Genomic DNA, 17198 nt, shown 5'->3' with positions numbered 1-17198 from the left:
GGTACACAAGCGAGATGGGTGCAAACACCTATCGGGATAGCCCACTCACGTTACTTGTTCTAAATCATGCTGAGCGTCACTCAGCTGGGGCATGTCCACTGCAGCTTCCTGGTCAACTTCCTTCCTGGTTCTATGACACACAGACATAATCCACTGGGATACCAGGTCACATGGCTTTGATTTTGGACCTGGCCAACAGGTCCTCAGAAGCACCCAAGCTGGAACAGCTGGGAGACAAGGTTCCTGGCAGTGACAGGAGAAGCCCCTTCCAGCCTCTGCTGTCTTCTGAGGGCTTTGTACTCTCAGCACTTCAGCAACGCGACAATCAGAGAAGCCAGGCACTTTGGCATAGGTATGGGAAGCAGAGACACCGAGGCAAAGGATGGATGGCAGCAGGGGGCCCGGCTCACAGCCTCATGCTCAGTACTCTCAGCGGCTCCAGGAGGCGGTGGGGAAAGGGCCGGGGGGCACCCAGCGCAGCACAGCAGATGCTCCCTCCACCCTTCGGGGTGCAAAAGGGGGGGTGACTGACAACAGGGTGACTGAAAACTTGGTGTCAGCTGCTCTAAATGCCAAGCAGTCACAGGGTGACCTCACAAGGCCCAGGGAGGCACGGGTAAATTGAATACTCTAAAATGGTGAATTTTATATTATTTGAATTATATTTCAGTAAAAATAAAACACATACATGCACACAAATGTGTAACTTAAAATATAATAAATTGCAATACACAGTATTGATACAATACAGCTGTGACCAGAAAATCACATTTGCATATATACATTTAACTAAGTGGAAGTTAAAATCACAAAATATTTTTTTTTAATTTGAAAAAATATAATTTGGGAGTTTAAAAAATATTTAGAGGTCAAGTAGTATTAATCTTGGCCTAGAGAACTTTGTGAAATATCGATATTTGAGAAGATATACAATGATTTCAAGAGAGTTAGGACACAGAAACACAGGTGATGTCATTTCAAGACAGTGGTGGATGATCTTCAGGCCTGGTGGACTCCTTAAGAAAAGAGCAAAAATGCTAATTATGGAAGCAAAATATGTTGAGTTATCACTAGGTGCCTGGTATAGTTCTAAGAGCTTAGCATATTACAGCCAATTTAACTTTCTAAATACTATGGCATATTTATAAATGCTCCACAATTCCTTGCTCTCACTGCTGAATACCAAAAATTGCTTCATGTGAGAAATGACCAAACAGTTAGAAATTTACATAATGCTACTTATAGTTTTACCATATCTTACTTAGCAGAAATATGATTGTTTTATTGAATAATTATTAATATTTTTGCTTAGAAGTGCAGCCCAGATCTCTCTGAGAATCATACCTAACATTGGGTATATGCACCATATTACTTTTAAAATGAATTTTTAACATTCTTGGTTTCAAACTACATCAGGACCAATTGCTTCAGATAAGGGCTTGAGGACCTGTATAATTATCTCTGTTGTGTAGATAATGACATTTAGTTGCAACAGGATGAAGTAACTTGCCTAAAGTCACATGGAAAATAAATGCCAGAGTCTTGATTTGCAATAAGACAGGCTGCTCCTGCCGAAACCGGTTTGGCTCAGTGGATAGAGCGTCGGCCTGTGGACTAAAAGGTCCCAGGTTCGATTCCGGTCAAGGGCATGTACCTGGGTTGCGGGCATATCCCCAGTAGGAGATGTGCAGGAGGCAGCTGATCGATGTTTCTCTCTCATCGATGTTTCTAACTCTCTATCTCTCTCCCTCCCTTTCTGTAAAAAATCAATAAAATATATTAAAAAAAAAAAAAGACAGGCTGCTCCACAATGTCAGAAATGCTAAAGGGACTGTTGTAAAAATGAGAAATACAAAGGGAAGAAGGAACACAGGCATAAAGTATAAAAATAGCAACAAACAAGTACCTATCAATAATAACTTTAAACATAAAAGGATTAAATGCTCCAATCATTAGACATAGGGTAACTGAATGAATAAGAAAATATGATCCAAATATATGCTGTCTACAAGAGACCCACCTCATAACAAAGGACACACACAGGATGAAAGTGAAGAGATGGAAAAAATATTTTTCAGGCAAATGGAAATGAAAAAAAAAAGCTGGGGTAGAAATACTTGTATCTGACAAAATAGTCTTCAAAGTGAAGACCATAATGAGAGATAAGGAAAGCCACTTAATAATATTAAAGAGATTGATACAGCAAGAGGCTATAACTCTGGTAAACATACATGCACCCAATACAGGATAATATGTATATATATATAACAACTTCTAGAGGATATCAAGGTAGAGATTGATATCAAAGCAATCATAGTAGGGTACTTTAATATCCCACTGACATCACTGGAGATATCTTATAGACAAAATTCAACAAAAACACAGCAATCCTAAATGACACTAATGGAACTAATTGATATTTTCAGAATATTCTACCCCAAAGCTATGGAATATACATTCTTCTCAAATGCACACTGGACATTTTCAAAGATAGACTACATATGTTAGGACATAAACTAAGTCTCTACAAATTTAAGAAGATTGAAATTACATCAAACATCTTCTCAGACCACAATAGCATGAAATTAGAAATCAGCTACAATAAAAATGCTCAAAAACAATGAAATACATGGATGCTAAATAGCATGCTATTAAACAGTAAATGGGTTACCAAAAAGATTAAAGAAGAAATAAAAAAAAAAACATCCTGGGCCCTAGCTGGTTTGGCTCACTGGATAGAGCGTTGGCCTGGGGACTGAAGGGTCCCAGGTTCGATTCCAGTCAAGGGCATGTACCTTGGTTGTGGGCACATCCCTAGTAGGGGGTGTGCAGGAGGCAGCTGATCGATGCTTCTCTCTCATCAATGTTTCTAACTCTCTATCCCTCTCCCTTCCTCACTGTAAAAAATAAATAAATATACAAATATATATATATATATATATATATATATATATATATATATATATATATAATTTTAAAAAAAGAAAAAAAAACATCCTGGAAACAAATGAAAATGAACACCCAACAATCCAAAATCTATGGAACACAGCAAAAGCAGTCCTGAGAGGGAAGTTCATAGCACTACAGGCCTACCTCAAAAAACAAGAAAAACTGGTAATAAGTTAAGTAAGATAAATAAGTTACCTAATACTGCAACTTAAAAAATTAGAAAGAGAACAACAAGAAAAGCCCACAATAAGTAGAAGGGAAGAAAGAATAAAGATCAGAGTGGAAATGAATGACATATCGAACAAAAAAACATTTAAAAAGATCAATAAAACCAATAGCTGCTTCTTTTTCTGAAAGGATAAACAAGATTATCCTCTAGCCAGACTCACCAGAAGACAAAGAGAGAGGACCCACATAAACAAAATCAGAAACAAAAGGGTGAAGTGACAACTGACCCCACAGAAATACAAAGGACTGTAAAAAATACTTAAGAACAAACAGGACAATCTGGACAAAATGGACATATTCCTACAAATATACAACCGTCCAAAATTCAATCAGGAAGAATCAGAAAACCTGAATAGGCTGATAACCACTGATGAAATTAAAGTAGAAAAAACAACAACACAAAAAACAAACAAACAACAACAATAAAAAAAAAAAAACTGCCAGCAAACAAAAGCCCTGCTCCAGACATATTCACAGGAGAGTTTTAACAAATATTCAAAGAACTAACACTATCCTCCTCAGACTATTCTAAAAAATTCAAGAGGAAGAAGCAAACTTTTTCTATGAAGGAGCATTACTCTAACTCCAAAATCAGATAAAGACAGTACAAAGAAAGGGAACTACCGGCCAATGTCCCTGATGAACATAGATGCTAAAATCCTCAACAAAATTTTAGCAAATCAGATCCACCAGCACATTAAAAAGATCATAAATAATGACCAAGTGGGATTTATTCCAGGGATGGAAGGCTGATACAATATCCACAAATCAACAAATGTGATATAGCTCATAAACAGATTGTAGGACAAAAATCACATGATTATATCAATTGATGCAGAAAAATCATTCAAATAAAAATCCAACACCCTTTCTTGATTAAAAACAAAACAAAACAAAACAAAACACAAAACTCTCAGCAAAGTGGGAATAGAGGGATCATACCTCAACAAAATATATAACAAACTTATAGCTAACATTATACTCAATGGGCAAAATCTAAAACCATTTCCCCTAAGAACAGGAATAAGACAGGAATGCCCACTTTCAACACCCCTGTTTAAAATAGTATTGGAAGTCCTGGCCATAGCAATCAGACAAGAAGAAGAAATAAAAGGCATCCAAATTGGAAAGGAGGAAGTAAAACTCTCATTATTTGCAGATGACATGGTACTGTGCATAGAAAAACCCTAAAACTCTACAAAAAAATAAAACTACTAGATTTAATGAATGAATTTGGAAATGTAGCAGAATACAAAATTAACACCCCAAAATCCATAGCATTTTTATACACCAATAGTGAACTCTCAGAAAGATAAACTAAAAAACAAAAAAAAACAAATCAAGAAAAACAATCCCATTTAGACTGCAACAACAACAAATCAAATTAGGATACTTAGGAATAAACTTAACCAAGGAGTTAAAAGACCTGTACTCTGAAAACTACAGGATATTGAAAAAAAAAATACAAAGGAAAATATAAACAAGTGGAAGAATATACCGTGTACATGGATTGGTAGAATCAATATTATTAATATGTCTATATTACCCAAAGCAATCTACAGATTCAGTGCAATCCCTATTAAAATACCAATGGCATATTTCACAGAGGTAGAACAAACACTCCAAAAATTTTTATGGAACCAAAAAAAAAAACAAAACCCTGAATAGCCACAGCAATCTTGAGAAAGAAGAACAAAGTTGCAGGAATCACAATACAAGATATCAAGTTATACTACAAAGCAAGGGTAATCAAACAGCCTGGTACAGATGTAAGAAAGGCATAAAGATCAGTGGAACAGAACAGAAAACCCAGAAATCAATCCAACTCACTATGCTCAAATTAATATTTAACAAAGGAGGCAAGAGCATGCATTGGAGTAGAGACAGTCTCTTGAATAAAATGGTGCTGGGAAAATTGGATATGTACATGCAAAAAAATGAAACTAGACCACCAACTTACACCATACACAAGAATAAACTCAAAATGAATAAAAGACTTATATGTAAGACTAGAAACCTAGAAGAAACCATAGGTACCCATATCTTAGATATTTCTTATAGCAATATGTTTACCAATGGAAACTACAGAGAAAATAAACAAATGGGACTACAGCAAAATAAAAAGCTTCTGCACAGCAAAAGAAACCATCAACAAAATAATAAGAGAGTTCACTGAATAGGAGAACATATTTGCCAATGATACATCCCGTAGGGGGTTTAAACTCCAAAATATACAGGGAATTCATATAATGTAACAAAAGGAAGACAAACAATCCAATTAAAAAATGGGCAAAGGATCTAAATAGACCAAAGGACCAAAGTGAACATACAGAGAGCCAAGAGACATATGAACAAATGCTGAGATCAAAATGACAATGAGCTATCACCTCACACCTGTCAGAATGGCTATCATCAAAATCAACAAATTACAAGTGTTACTGAGGTTGTGGAGAAAAGGAGACCCTCATGCACTGCTGGTGGGAATGCAGACTGGTGCAACCACTTTGGAAAACAGTATGGAGTTTCCTCAAAAAATTAAAAAATGGAACTGCCATTTGAGCCAGTAATCCCACTTCTAGGAATATATCCCAAGAAACCAGAAACACCAGTCAGAAAGGATGTATGCACCCCTCTGTTCATAGTGGCGCAGTTTACAATAGCTAAGATTTGGAAACACACTGTGGTACATTTACACAATGGAATACTACACTGCTGCAAAAAAGAAAGAACTCTTATCATTTGCAACAGCATGGATGAACCTGGAGAGCATTATGTTGAGTGAAATAAGCCAGTCAGAGAAAGATAAGTATCACATGATCTCACTCATATGTGGAATCTAATGAACCAGATAAACTGATGATCAAAAGTAGACCCAGAGTCATAGAGGCATGAACAGATTATTGAACCTCAGAGGGAAGGCAGTGGAGGGTAGGTGGGAAGAGACCAACCAATGAAATTGTATGCATATATGCATAATCTGTGGACACAGATAATAGGGTGGTGAGGGTCTGGTTGGGGGTGGTCACAGATGGGAGTGGGCTGGAAGAGGTTAATGGAGGGGTGGGGAGGAGGACCTATGTAATGCTTTCAACAATAAAGATTTTTTTTTTAAAAAAGCAACCACAGGCTGTTCCAGAGCCTGTGCTCTCAATCACTAACCCACAGTTTATGATATTTCAGAAAAATAGATTGAAGCCATATTGCGCTGTTTCATTGTCTGTAAACTAAGACATTGAGGCTTAATTCTCCTAGAAAAAAATTAGGAAAAATACTTTATTACATACATTTCCAGAAGGTCAGTTAGTTAGAATTATGTACCAGGTATATTAAAGGGAGTAAAACTTTGTGCCAGGCTAATTAATTTTTAGAGTATAGTGATTCACATTTTTAAATTGATCAGAAGACAAATAGTTTTCCAAAAGGGTTCGCTCATAGAAGGTGGATGGAATGGACAAATTCTGATTACCATGGCATGTAATGGGAAAATACATTTCCCAGTGGCTTCTCACTATGCACAAAAATGACTTATGCTGTCAGTGGAGCAGTGATTATACCCATTAGTGAAATATAAAAATCCAGCTCAATTAAATTACTTATGCTATTTTCCCCCTTTCCTACAAATATATTTTGACATTCAAGTACATCTTCATGAGCTAACAGAATTTGAAGCAGCTACAATTTATTCTGTTTCTAATTGTGGTTAAATGATTATGTGATTCATCGATAAACAGATAGCTGAGTTGCACAGTATATCTCAGTTTATAGAGAGATTATGACACCATGACATGTAGTAATAAAGTAGAAGAATGAAGTTGAATGCAGATTTATCTCACAAATGCTTCCATGAGTTAAAGTTTAACTTAATGTTTAGATGAAAGCTCTTATTTTAGAAAGTATGGAAAAATAAATTTGAAAACATAAGTTGTAAGGGAGTATAACATTTCATCTCCCTGAAAAGATAGTGGTTATTAACAGCCACTTGAAAGGGAAGACATGGGTAGCAAATACAAATGATTTTTACATTATTATACATTCCTTCACTTACAATGTAGTAATTGAATCAGAAGGGTTGATTATAATACTGGGTAATAAATCCTTATTAGTTTGTGAAATCTATTTTAGTGTATTTTCTTAGTGTGTAGCTTAGATGAATATTTATTGGCTTGAATGAATATCCTCTGCATGGCTTTGTGAGTATGTCAGAGAAGTTCAAACAATTGTGCTACTTCCCTGACACACACACACACTTCTATACTAATAGAAATTCTACAATTACACTGGTACCGTAAATATTTTATCCAAAATAATTTGAGAAATATATAAGCATTCAAAATTTATGCTTTCAACCTGTTACTAAATCCAAGATAATAGTGAGGTAGATGTGTAAAATATAATTTTAACATCACTCCTATTTTTGTCATTATATGCACAATATATCCTATCTAATAAAAGATAAAAAGGGTAATTAACCGTACCTCCCCGGTGCCTCTCATTGGCTAATCAGTGAGATATGCAAATTAACTGCCAACAAAGATGGCGGCCGGCAGCCAGGCAGCTGAAGCGAGCAGGAGGCTTGCTTGCTCCAGTGATGGAGGAAGCCAAGGTTCCTGGTCTGCCTCGGCCCGGCTCTGAGCTCCGAAAGCAACAATGTTGCAATTATAGAAGTTAAACAAATCCCAGATACCTGTTTTCAGCCGGCGTGGCCTCAGAGCTGGGAGCACCAGTGAAGGCAACAGAGTTTCAATTATAGAAGGTAAATAAATCCCAGAATAAAAAAGAAAAAGAAAAAAAGGAGAGGCTGGGAGCTTCAGTCACAGGCCAACCTGAAAACGGCCCTCAGCCCCTCACCCAGACTGGCCAGGCACCCCAGTGGGGACCCCCCACCCTGAAGGGGGTGTGACCAGCTGCAAACAGCCATCAGCTCCTCATCCAGGCTGGCCAGGCACCCAAGCGGAACCCCCACCCTGATCCGGGACACCCTTCAGGGCAAACCAGCCGGCCCCCACCCGTGCACCAGGCCTCTATCCTATATAGTAAAAGGGTAATATGCAAACTGACCCTAACAGCAGAAAGACTGGGAATGACTGGTCACTATGACACACACTGACCACCACGGAGCAGACGCTCAATGCAGGAGCTGCCCCCTGGTAGTGAGTGCACTCCCACATGGGGGAGTTCTGCTCAGCCACAAGCCAGGCTGATGGCTGCCAGTACTGGTGGTAGTAGGAGACTCTCCTGCCTCCTCAGCAGCGTTAAGGATGTCCGACTACAGCTTAGGTCTGCTCCCCGCTGGCAAGTGGACATCCCCCGAGGGCTGCCGTGCTGCCAGAGGGATGTCTGATTGCCAGCTTAGGCCCAATCCCCCCGGGGAGCAGGCCTAACCCAGCAGGTGGTCATCCCCCGAGGGTTCCCAGACTGCGAGAGGTCACAGGCTGGGCTGAGGGACGCCCCCCCCACACACAAATATTTGAGCACCGGGCCTCTAGTTTGATTAATAAACTTATTTTAGAATAATTTTAGATTTACAAAATGTTGAGAAGCTTGTATGGATATTTCTCTTATACCACACTCTCCCCTATTAAAATCATACAATATGATGATACATTTTTCACAATTAATAAACCAATATTGACATATAATTATTAACTAGAGTCTATATTTTATTTAGATTTCCTTGGCTTTTACTTAATGCCATTTTTCCTGTTCGAAGGTCTCATCCCAGTTGCATTGTATTTAGTTACCTGGTCTCCTCAGGCTCCTGTCGGCGGCTTTTTCTCAGACTTCCCTAATTTTTGAAGGCCTTGAGATTTTTGAGGAGTATGGTAGTATATTTTGTAGAGTGTTCCTCAGCTGAGATTTTTTAAACTATATTTTTATTGATTTCAGAGAGGAAGCAAGAGGGAGAGAGAGATGGAAACACCAATGAGAGGGTCATTGATTGGCTGCCTCCTGCACACCTCACACTGGGGGTCGAGCCTATCACTTGGGCATGTGCCCTGACAGAGAATTGAACTGTGACCTCCTGATTCATAGGTCAACACTCAACCACTTGAGCCATGCCTGCCAGCCTAATTTTATTTTTAATATATATATTTTTTCAATTTGAGTTGGCATTCAATATTAGTTTCAGGTGTGCCGCATAGTGGTTAGACATGTATATAACTTACAAAATGATCCCCCGAATAAGTCTAGTATGGAGTCTCTCTTAAAAGGGTATCAATTCTCAAAGGAAAGTTCCCTGCCCCCTGTCCATTGTCTTCCATGGAGGGTCCCCTGTCCCTCCCCCTACCACCCCAAAGGAGGGCTCCCTTTAATCCCTGCCCTGCTATCTCAATGGAGGGTCCCCTGTCCCCCATTCCCTGGCCCCTCAAAGTGGAGTTCCTGGTCCCCCTGCCCACTCCCCCCATGGAGGGTCTCCTGTCCTCCTACTCTGCTCCCTCCATGGAGGGTCCCTTTACTAACTGCCCTACACCCTCAAAAGGGTTACCCTGTCCCCTTGCCCTGCAATCTCAAAGGGGGGTGTTCCCTGACCCTCTGCCCATTCCCTTCCATGGAGAGTGCCCTGTGCTCTCTCCCCTCTCACCTCCTGGAGGATGCCCTGTCCCCCCTGCCCTGTCCCAGCCCCCTCCATTGGGGTCCCCTGTCCCCCCTGCCCTGTCCCAGCACTCACAGGCCTCTGAGAGGTGTATGCTCAGGTCCTCCGTGCTCATCTCTTCTGACTCCAGGCTGCGTTTCCACTCCATGTACTTGAAGCACATCTCACTGTCTTCACCTGTTTCAATCTTACCCTCTCAAATATCATTTCCAATGCCAAATTGTGGGAAACTGATATAGAGTTAAGCCTCGGACTGACCTGCTGGCAAAATCACAAACAATTCCCAGCTTAGAGGGCACAGTCCTCTTAGCATAATTAGGCTTGACCTTATAACACTCCCTAGATCTTATCTGGGAAGCTAAGGGGCTGAGGAAGTGCAGGAAGTATCACCATGGTGTAAACAAGGGAAACTCACAAGAAAAGTGTAACTTTGGTAACCACTGCCTTGTTTACCCCACACTATAAAAAGCTTGGTGAGGCCTGAGCACAGTGGAAGTCCTTCCTCTTGAGTTGGACTCTCTCGCCTGGTCCCCCAATATTCCCAAATTATTCTCGTGTCTTTTCTATTTCATTTGTTGTGCGGCTCCTCTTCCAGACCCAAACCCTGAACCACGCAGGACGTGGAGGAAAACACTTATGACACCAAATCACAGAATGATCTTTAAAAAATATAAATCCAATCAATTCATTCGCATGCCTAAAAGCCATTGTCAACCCACCCAAGGACCCTCATTGGCCTGCCCGCCCTCTCCTCACCCCAGCCAGCCTGGCTCTCCCTGCCCTCAGGGCACTTGCTGTCCCTATGGTGGTGGTTTCCCCAGCTCTCCATGTGGCCAGTTCTGTTTAACAGCCAAGTCTGAGTTTAAGTATGACAAGATCTTGGGGAGCCCTTCCCTGAGCCTCCTGGGGAGTCACCCCACAGAGGCCCCAACCCAGCCCTGTGGGGTATCACGTGACAACAGGTCACAGAACTAAGACAGGTCACAATGGTAAGAGGTCATAGAGGTAACCTGGCAACCGCCCCGGGTCACCCAGGTGGACGAAGTTAACCAGGTGTTCTTTTTGTTTTGTTTTGCTTTGCATCAGGAAGGAACATTTCTGGAGCACCAACAAACCCCAGGCCTGTACCAATCGCACAGACTGTGCGGCCCCACCCTGAGGTCCTGGCCCTCAGTAACCAGGTGTTCTTGAAAGCGGGAAGGGGGCAGGAGGGTGGGTCACAGATGCCCTGGGAGGGACTCAGCCCCCCTTGCTGGCTTTGAGGCTGGAGGAAGGGACATGCGAAGGTTTCCTGGAGTTCCTGGAAGCTGGCAGTGGCTTTGGCAGGGACATGAAGGGAAGGAGCGGATTCTGCCAGCACCCACGAGCAGGGCAGGGACCGTCCTTGGGAGCCTCCAGGAGGAGCGCAGCCAATGAACCCGCCTGGGTTTCTGACCCGCAGCACCTGGGATCGCCCTCTTGGCGGTGGAGGCCATGGGAGGCCATCGGTTAGGGCAGCAATAGGAAGCCAGAGCAGGCCTTGTCGCGCCCTCTCACAGCACCTGAGCCTGTTCGCTCCGTGGCTCTGAGTAGCTGCTGAAATAAAGGGGCTTCTTGTCCTCCTGTCCGTCTCCCAGCCCCTCTCAGCTCCTGGAAGGTGACCGGTGAAGGCCCCGCCCCGGGACCCAGGTCCAGGGAGGCCACAGAGGAGCACACGGGACTGAAGGGCTCTTTTCTGATTTCATAGAGTTTTATTTTTGTAATAAACCTGATTCATTAACAAACAAATACATATGACTTCGTGTACCTCTTTAGTACATCCCAAATAAAGAAATGTAGGATTGAAAAAAATCTTTTTATTTTTTGTCAAACCTGCGTCTCATTTTTGTTCAGAAATGCAGCAGCCGCTTCGAGAGCTGCCTGAGGGAGGGAGAGGGTCCTGACCTCAGACCAGGTCCACACCAGGGTGGCCTCCTGCCCGCTGCCCCCCACTCGCCAGCCCTTTGGCCTCTGGTGGCCAGTTGACCCGGGTGTTCCTGACACCTCCTCTCATGTCCACCCGCCTGGTGTTGCTTCCAGGGCGTCTGGGGGGCTCCCACTCCAGGGCTGAGACCACAGGGGCTGCCAGGCGGGCGCACCTGGCTTCTGCTCGCCCTCTCCTCAGTGTGAAGGCTTTGGCTCCATGACATCATCATTCTGCTTAATTCAGCGGTTCTTATGGGTCGCCACCCCTTTGGCGGTCGAATGACCCTTCCACAGGGGTCGCCTAAGACCATCCTGCATATCAGATATTTACATGACGATTCACAAGAGTAGCACCATTACAGTTATGAAGTAGCAACGAAAATAATTTTATGGTTGGGTCACAACATGAGGAACTGTATTTAAAGGGCCAGAAGGTTGAGAACCGCTGGCTTAACTGGTAAAATACACCATTGGATCCCAAATAATCTGGGCCCTCACGTCTTCCTCTGAAAGGTTCAGAGGTGAAAGGAAAGCCTGCTCTTCAGGCTTTGGATGTATAAGGTCACTGCCCTGCTCCAGGCGCCCCGAGTTTTCACTGGGCCCGTCTGCGCGCACTTGGCCGCTCCCTCGGTGTTAGCCGCAGGGAGGTTGGAAAGGAAGCCGAGGGTTTCACTGGCGTTTAACAGCAGAAGCAGATGTGCACTGATCTGTAATCTCCTGCAGGCAGCAGCTCCCCTGCCCAGGCTCGGGAACACCTGTCCCTCTTCAGGACCTGGTGGCGGCCTGGTCACTCCAGGCCTCAGGGCGTCTCCTTAGGCCTCCTCCCCGCCCGGTGCACAGTCCCTTCTCTCCCTGGGGCGGGCCAGCCTCCCAGGCCCACCAGGGTGATCGGGCCTGGCCCCTCACAGCCTCGGGGGCCATCCTGCCCCAGGGCCCCTTGTGCCTGCCAGGCAGTCGCCTCTGCTGTGAGCGCCTGGATCCTGGGTTCGGCAGGGCAGACGGAGGGCCGTTCTGAGGACCCACCTGGGGAAGAAGGCTGGGTCACTGTTCCCTGCCGCTCAGCTGCCCCCCAAGGCAGCACATGGCTGTGAGGCTGCCTCTCCCGCAGGCCCCAGGCCCTGCTCAGGGCTGCCTGCTGTTCCACTGTAAGCCTCTCAGCCACGCAGTCCCTGCCAGACACAGGCGCCCCTGTTTCCTGCACCCCCGCTGTGGGGCCAGGCCTGCTGGGTTCCAATTTCTCCACATTTTTACCAATATTTGTTATTTTCTGTTTGTTTTTTTAATAGCCATCTGAGTGGACATACGTGATATCTCAGTGTGGTTTTAATTTGCACACCACTTACTTTAGCTAATTTTGTTTTCCCAAAAGATGCTGATTGCAGTCCTAACCCCCAGCACCTGTGTATGGGATGGTCACTGGATTATAAATAAGATAGGATTTTATTTCGATTATTGGGAATGATCAAGGTAAAATGAAGTCATTAATGAGAGTTGACCCAATATGACCGAAGTCCTAATAAAATGGGAAAATTTGGACAAAGAGACTGACACGTGCAGAGGGAAGATGTGAAGACGCGGGAGAAACCATTTTCCAGCCCCAAGAATGCCTGAGCCTTTGGCGGAGGAGACAGTCCTCACAGCCTCAGAAGGAACCGCCCTCTGCAAGCTGCTTGTCTGCTCACTGAGAGGCCATCACTTCTGGTATTTAAGCCCTGCAGCTTGTGATCTTTTGTGACAGCAGAGCTAGGAAAGCAACGCAGCGAATGGATAATGATGTTGAGCGCCTTTCCATGTGCTTTTAGGCCGTTTGGATAGTTTCTTTAGAGAAATGTTTGTCATTTTCACATTTCTAAAAAAATTAGTTTTTTTATTGTAGTTGAATTAAGAGTTAATTACCCAGTTATCTGGATATTATAACTTTACTAGAGGCCCAATGCATGAAATTTGTGCAAGAGTAGGCCTTCCTTCCCTGGCTGCCAGCACTGGCTTCCCTCTGGCCCGGCTTCATCTGGAAGGACGTCCAAAATGATGTCCAGAATGATGTCCGGTCTAATTAACATATTACCCTTTTATTATTATAGATGAGATACAGATTTTCAGATATAGTGTACACTTTTCTAGGGTTGTTTTCACTTTCTTTATCTTTTAATAATGTCATTTGATGCCCAGTTTTTAATTTTATAAAGACTAATTTATTTTTTTACTTATGATGTGCTTAAGTTTCCACTCATGTTTTATTCATGTTTCATAACTAAACATTATTTGCTAAATTTGAGGTCATCACTTCTGTATTTTATTGTAAGAGTTTAGATCATTGACCCATTTTGAGGTAATTTTTGCATTTGGTAAGAGGGTCTCACTTCATTCTTTTGCTTGTGTTCAGTTGTGTCAACACCATATGTTGAAGAGACTATTCTTTCCTAATTGAATGGGCTTGGCACCCTTGTCAAAAAGCAATTGGCCATAGATGCACGGTTTTATTTCTGGGCTCTAAATTCTCTTCCATTGGCTTATATTTTATCCTTAAGTTTTGATTACTGTTGCTTTGTATAACGTTTTGAAAATAAGAAGTGTAAATTCTCTAATATTGTTCTTCTTCAAGATTGTTCTGGCTATCCAGGGTAACTTGGAATTATATATGTATTTGAAAACAGGTTTTTTCATTTCTATATAAAAGGCCATCTGAATGTTGATAGGATCACATCTGATCTGTGGATTGCTTTGAGTAGCATTGATATATTAAAAATATTATATTCTAATTTATGAATACAGATATCTTTCCATTAATTTCAGTCAATTAATTTACCAAAATTTATAGTTTTCAAAGTACACATCTCTCATATACATGGCTATATTTATTCCTAAGTATATGATATTTGAATGTTATTTTAAATAAAATGTTTTCTGAATTGCTGTTTCAGATTATTTATTGTTGGTGTATACAAATAAACTTATTTTGTACCCTAAAACTGATTTTATATCTTTTAACCCTTCTGAATCTTTTTATTAGCTGTAGTAGCCTTCTTATGGTTTCTTTGGTATTTTCTACTTGTAGGATTATGTCATTTATGAATAAATATAATTGAATTTCTTCCTTTTCAATTTGGATATCATTTATTTATTTCTCCTACATAATTTCCTTGCTAGAAATGCCAGTACAGTATTGAAAAGCATTGTTGAATGCAGCCACCCTTGCCTTTTGCCTGATCTTGGGGGAAAGCTTTTAGATCATCTAAGAAATATTGAGTATGAAGTTATCTGTAGGCTTTTCAGAAATTCCCATTGTCATCTTAAGTAACTGTTCTTTAATTTTTAGATTTCAGAAAGTTGTATCATGAAAGGGTGTTAAATTTTGTCACATAAATTTTCTTCATCAATTGAGAAAATATAGAAGATTATATGTTATTTTTCCCTCATTTATATAATGTGGTAATGATACTTTTTAAAATGTTAAACCACCTTTGTACTACTGGGACAAATTTCAATTTGCCATGTTGTAAAATTGTTTAATATGCTGTTAAATTTGGCTTTCTGGTATTCTGTTGAGGACTTCTGCCTCTGTATCCATAATAGATATCGGCCTTTTTTCCCCCTAGTGATTTCTTACACAGCTTTAGTATAAGAGTAATGCTGACATCATAACATAGGTTAGGAAATGTCTTCTCCTTTTCTATTTTCTGGAAGAGAGAGATAAGGATAGGTGTGATTTCTTCTTTAAATGTCTGGTGGAATTCACCAGTGGAACCATCTGGTTCTGTGTTTTGTTAGAAGAATTTTTATTACTGAGTCAATATTTTTTATGGATCTTTTCAGACCTTCTATTCTTTCTTAAGACAGTTTGGTCATTGGTTTGTTTGTAGCACCTTGTCTATTTCATCTAGGTTATCTTATTTCTTGGTGTATAATTATCCATAGCATTATCTTATATTTCTTTTTATTTCTTTATAGGTGGTAGCAATAACCTCACTTTTATTTATGATTTTAATGGTCTTCTCTCTGACTCACTTTGTCAGAGTAACTAAAAGTCAGTCAATTTTGTTGATCTTTAAAAGTACTCCATTATTGGTTTCATTACTTTTCTCTATTGCTTTTCTATTCTCAAGTTTACTTATTGAAAGCCAAACCTTTATTTTATTTCCTTGAGCTAGCTATGGGTTTAGTTTGCTTTTCTTTTTCTAGATCCTTATGATACATATGAGATTTGAGATTTTTTTATTTGATTCTTTTATTATGTAGGAATTTACTTGTATAAATTTACATTTCAAGAGTGTCTTTATTGACTCTCATAAGTTTAGGTATGTTGTGTGTTTTCATTAATCTCAAAACATTTTCTAATTCTCCTTGTGATTTCTACTTTGATAGATTTGTTTTAAGAGTGTGCTATTTATCTATCTATATATATATCCTATCTAATAATAGACAAACATGGTAATTAACTGTACCTCCGACACGCTTCCCATTGGCTAATCAGGGCGATATGCAAATTAATTGCCAACCAAGATGGCGGCCGGCAGCCATGCAGCTGAAGCGAACAGGAGGCTTGCTTGCTCCAGTGATGGAGGCAGCCAAGGTTCCCCGCCTGCCGCCACCCAGCTCTGAGCTGCACTCTAAGCAACTATGTTGTAATTATAGAAGCTAAACAAACCCCAGAAACCTGCTTTCAGCTAGCTGGGCAACAGAGCTGGAGCTGTAATGGTGTTTCAATTATAGAAGACAAACAAACCCAGATACCTGCTTTCAGCTGCCGAGGTCTCAGAGCTGGAGCCAAGCCTCAGAGCTAAAGCCGGCTCTCAGTTCCAGTGACAGCCACACAAGGTAAATAAATCCCAGAATAAAAAAAAAAAAAGATAAAAAGGAGAGGTTGGGAGCTTCAGTCACCCGCCAGCCTGAAAACGGCCCTCAGCCCCTCACCCAGACTGGCCAGGCACCCCAGTGGTGTCCCCCACCCTGAAGGGGGTGTGACCAGCTGCAAACAGCCATCAGCCCCTCATCCAGGCTGGCTAGGCACCCAAGCGGGACCCCCACCCTGATCCGGGACACCCTTCAGGGCAAACCAGCTGTCCACCACCAGTGCACCAGATCTATCCTATATAGTAAAAGGGTAATATGCAAACTGACCCTAACAGCAGGAGGACTGGGAATGACTGGTCACTATGACACACACTGACCACCAGGGGGCAGATGCTCAGTGCAGGAGCTTCCCTCTGGTGGTCAAGGCGCTCTCACATGGGAGGAGCTCTGCTCAGCCACAAGCCAGGCTGATGGCTGCCAGTACAGCGGTGGTGGTGGGAGCCTCTCATGCCTCCTCAGCAGCACTAAGGATGTCCGACTGCAGTTTAGGCCTGCTCCCCACTGGCAAGTGGACATCCCCCAAGGACTGCCGGGCTGCCAGAGGGATGTCTGATTGCCATCTTAGGCCCAATCCCCCAGGGAGTGGGCCTAACCCAGCAGGTGGTCATCCCCTGAGGGGTCCCAGACTGCG

This window comes from Myotis nattereri, assembly GCF_964212035.1.
Source record: "Myotis nattereri genome assembly, chromosome: 10".
Classification (NCBI taxonomy): domain Eukaryota; kingdom Metazoa; phylum Chordata; class Mammalia; order Chiroptera; family Vespertilionidae; genus Myotis; species Myotis nattereri.
This window is presented reverse-complemented; position numbering follows the sequence as displayed.